The sequence below is a fragment of the Borostomias antarcticus genome, assembly GCF_949987555.1.
Source record: "Borostomias antarcticus genome assembly, chromosome: 5".
Classification (NCBI taxonomy): domain Eukaryota; kingdom Metazoa; phylum Chordata; class Actinopteri; order Stomiiformes; family Stomiidae; genus Borostomias; species Borostomias antarcticus.
Window position 1 is genome coordinate 31,976,447 of NC_140238.1, and position 5,000 is coordinate 31,981,446.

Here is a 5,000-nt window from a genome sequence, read left to right on the forward strand (position 1 = left end):
CTCCTCACCGAAGGACATGGTCCCTCGCCCGTAGAGGGGATATAACATTAAGGGTTACTCTCTCCTCACTGAAGGACATGGTCCCTCGCCCGTAGAGGGGATATAACATTAAGGGTTAGGCTATCCTCACTGAAGGACATGGTCCCTCGACCGTAGAGGGGATATAACATTAAGGGTTAGGCTATCCTCACTGAAGGACATGGTCCCTCGCCCGTAGAGGGGATATAACATTAAGGGTTACTCTATCCTCACTGAAGGACATGGTCCCTCGCCCGTAGAGGGGATATAACATTAAGGGTTACTCTATCCTCACTGAAGGACATGGTCCCTCGCCCGTAGAGGGGATATAACATTAAGGGTTACTCTATCCTCACTGAAGGACATGGTCCCTCGACCGTAGAGGGGATATAACATTAAGGGTTAGGCTATCCTCACTGAACTCAACAACCAGTCTGACTCTGTTTCCTGGCCTCTCTCACACAGCTGCAGATGATCGGGATAAAACTCTCCCGTCAGAGATCCATCCTCCAGATGCTTCTATTGATTACCCAGAAGGCTTTGCTAGGGCAAAGACTCAAATAGTAAATACTCTAAAGATGAGCTAACCGCACAACCATCGGTGTCAAAATAGTAGCCTTAGCTGACGCTCCTCTTAAAATAGAGGGGTTATGGGGTAGGTGGGTGCTACAGTTGGCTCCTCTTGTGCCCTCTTGTGCAGCTCTGTGTAGCGTTAGAAGGGTGTCATCGTTAATGGACGCCGCGGCTTAATGGTAATAGCTGGTCATAATCAGCCTCGTATCCCCCCAGGTAGAGCTGTCAACAGCAGGACGAGTCGTTGGCAGCGGTTCTGGAGATTGCCGGGGATGAAAGCAATCTGGCCTGCTGGCACCTCACCTCTGCTGGAACTTGGCAGTTAACGCACTAACAATAACTAACATTGTGAGGGATTCAAGGTTCGAGGAGTAGGGAGGAACCAGAGATTGAGTTGTGAGAGGATAACACCGATAACGAAAATAAATAACGCTTTCGAAATTCCGCTAATGAGCGGAGATCGTGAAAAGAAGCCGGCGTATTTTTTGTTTTAAGAGTAAGATCCAAAGAGTCGAAGACTAGTTGTAGGCGTCGCGCAGAGGCCCACCGATGAACCCAACTGCCATTGTTCTTTTCAAACAAACACACCAACGGTGACGCTCCTCGTTTTAGAAGACCTCACCTCTGTGTGACACCCATCGAACAATTCAGATGTGCGCCCTGAAAGATACTCTGCCGTCTGTGTAAACGGTTTTATTGCTTCACTCCCGAGTCCCTGAGGCCACATCACCCTGATAGCAAAACCAACAGTCTGCCGGGCAAGCCCCTGAGATGTGTACGCTGATGACATCGTCTCAAACAGGAAGCCAGCGGCTAATGATTAGCACATGTTTGGGATCACTGGAGTGCCAGGATCTGGAGTTCGTCATAGAGAATGTCTGTGATTTATTTAGTTGTTGTTGCTGCTAAGGGAGGGGCAGGCTTTTGGGGTTTGAGACTGAGCCTAAAGAGGCGGGGCCTGGAGTCCTCTCTCCCCTCTCAAATATCTGGGCTTGCCTTATCTGATGGAGCCCCCCGATCTCGGTCGCGGTCTGGGGTTTTGGAGACTCACTGTGTGAGCTGGGCTCTCTCAGACACTTTTGATTTGATCCTTGTCCTACTCCCTGAACAGACCTGCAAATCGTTCCCCCGCTCGTGAATCGGGATCCGAACACGCACACATATGGATTCGGGATGTCTGGGCAGCTGATAATACAACCCTTTAAAGATAGCCAGCGCAACACAACGCGTAGGAATGTGTAGGCTGAGGGTATTTAAAGCATGTGAGGTCAGTCCAGAGTACCGTGTGTGTGTGTGTATGTGTGTGTGTGTGTGGGCACGTGCGTGCGACCTTCGTGTTAGTTTGTGAGTAGCCCTCTAGGTGTGCCCTCTGTGTGAACGGTGTTCTAACACGGCCTTGCAAAGTGTGCAGTCCTTCCAGCTGGGGTTGGGCTGGGTCACCGGGGCGGGGGGGAGGCCGGGGGGAGGGGGCTCCTCTGTTCCTCTCTGCTTGTCCCTCCTCACCAAGTCTGTGGGCTGTTATCTGATATTCTCTAAGTGGTGCAACACAAACACTCTGGACAGCGCAGCGAAGCCACTGACGGCCCCTAGGGGCCCGCTAGCTCCAGGCAGGAACCCTGGACGTCCGGGAAAGCAGAGATGAGAATGTCCTCGTTAATGGGGGAAAAAGAGTCGGGGGGCCCCGACTGGGACTTTGGGGTACTCCTCCATACCGCACATGCCGACCTAACCGAACCGCACCATCGCACGAGTGTGATTTACAACCCAACCCCACAGCTTTCACAATATATCCCCTCATCAGCCCTCTAAGCTGCTCTGGCTTTTGGGGACTCAGAAGACATCCAGGAACATGACGTACGGCGTCTCTTTTCTCGCTGACGGGGCGTGACTGTGTGACGCCGGGACAGGCGGGCTTCAGAGCCGCAGTTTCCCCTGGATTTGGCAAGCGTTGGGTTACCAGGGCCGCGAGGGCAGAAGGCGTTGCGCTCTTCTCTGCTTCTCGTCCCCCACACGTGAGACTCCCTGTCCAGCTGTCCTTCCAACAGCGGCCCCGGTGCACTGGACGAGGCTTGTGTCAAAAAAAACGACCACGCCCATACAGTATACTCCCTTGACCACGCCCCTACTCCCCCGATGGCTGTCACGCTCTCCCCTAAGAAGGCCCGGCCCTGCATACCTCGACACTCCACCTCAGACCGAGACCAGATCCTCCTGCTGGAACCCAGTTCTGAGCCCGGCTGGGCTGTGACACGACTGACTCACTGCTCAGGAAGCTGTACGGTTCTGGAAAAACGCCTTGCTAACTTCCACACTACACAGCACCAGAGGAGGGCTGGGTTTTTCAGAAGCCTTTGCTTCCAAAAGGACGTTTCCCTCCCCCCGAAACCCTGAGATGACAACACTTCGACAGAGTAGACAAAGTGTCTCACGGATGGATTGTCACTGGTTAGAGCGTGTTGTTGAGAAAAGCGGAATATTTTAGCTGAAAACGACAACTAACATGACACTTTTGAAGTTAGAGAGGAGGTGCACTTGTTAACTTGTTAACCTACTGTATCTGGATGAATGGTTCGAAGGGGTGTGTCTGAGTGGACTCATCTGCCAAGTGATGAAACAGCCTAGAGCTCGTAGCGGTATTCACTCCCCCGCGACCCAGCTGTGTGGTAATGAATTCCTCGAAACGCCGTGTTTGAGTTAATGAAATTTTGTTTTGAATGAAAACCCTACCACAACGGCTCGCTTATACACCAGCTGCTCTGCCTTGTTCTCGTTCTAATTCCTCACTTTTTGTGGAAAAACAACAGAGACTTTGTTTGTTTGGCAGGCTTCCAGTAGGCTAGTATCAATCATTTAGTGAGTTCGGTAGAGGCACGCGACTGTGAGGTTACCTCGTACGGGGCTTCTGGTAATCGAGCTAGACGAGGCAGGCATACAGGGAGAGAAGGTATCACTGATAGAAACCATACACCCAACCCCCTTCACCACCATAGACCTTTTGGCATCATTGATTACTTCAATGCGCTGAAACTAAGTTAGCATAATGACATTTCAAATAGCAGGGCAGAACGAGCCATCTGTGCGTTTTAAAGTTGTACACTTGATCATTCTTTGTAGGCTATATAACTTTGGAAACTTTCACAAGCAAATATACCAACATTTTTAATGAAGTTAAGTTCTCAGTCGAGATATTTCTGTCTCGGTAAGTCACTGTTATGACCGAGTAACAGCAGGACAGCAGTGTCTGACGACAGGGAGATGTTAGACCACAGCAACATTTATAGCCGCCACTAGCACCTGCTGTGGCCAGACAAAACTTCCCAGGCCTGTGTGGCTGGCACCCCTTTGACCCCCTAGCGTCTCATAAACATCATCACACATTACTGAGTGGCCCACTCGACTCAATGTCACACACTTCAGTCTCACCTCCGACTAAGTTCGTGTCTGCCAATAGACAGAGCGCTAGTGCTCTCTTGGACTGTGGTTCCCAGCCCTCGTTCCGGGGCCGTTCCTACTCCGGAGTGTTTACAAACACAGACCACAGGAATCCACCTGGAGGGGCCAGACAGGAAGGCGAGGCAGGAGAGAGAGGCTCTGTTCTGGGCACCGACCGCAAAACGGCGAGGCCGTACCACCCGCTCTTCCCCCCGCGGACGAGCGATGTGTAGGGCGAGCGGCGATTGGCTTTGGGCCGGTTGTGTTGTTGTGTTGTTCTGTTTGTTTGGGTTCCGGCTTGGTACACACCCTGTCATTTTTTGATTACCCGAAATGGCCGGAGGCCGCAGGAAATGAGGGATAGGAGGCTGTGTTCGAGTGGCGGCGTGTTCTATGTTTGGATCGCTGCTGCTCAACCTGAAATCCCAGGAGCCCCTGGCTGCTCTTGGTTGTTTTAGCGCCTCTGTGGTGTCCACCTCTGGCTCCGACTGACTTCCACTGGGGCCCTTCCCTTCAACGGAGACCTGCGTATATCTGGCAACCCGCCTGCCAGATCCGGGAGTAAACACAAGGCCTGTTTCACACACCAGAATTCTGGGCATACCACAGGGCCTCTGGAGGGCTGTTCTGTTAACACACGCGCACCCACACACACACACAAGCACACACACGCACACACACGGGGCAAGTGGAGTGGTGACAACGGCATCAGGGACTTGCACCTCAGGAAATGCAATCACAGGTTAGTCACAAGCCTTCCAGAGCAGAGAAGAGGATTCTCAGATTGCGTAACTTTATTTTGCTAGTTCAAACTACGAATTACACCAATCATTTGTCATTGGATCCATAATTAGGCGCCTGTGGGCCAAAGGTGAGGTCGGAGCGTCGGAGGGAGGGGGATACTCACTAATCCTGCCTGCCCGTGCACACACACACACACTCACACACACACGCGCACACGCACACAAATAGCTGTA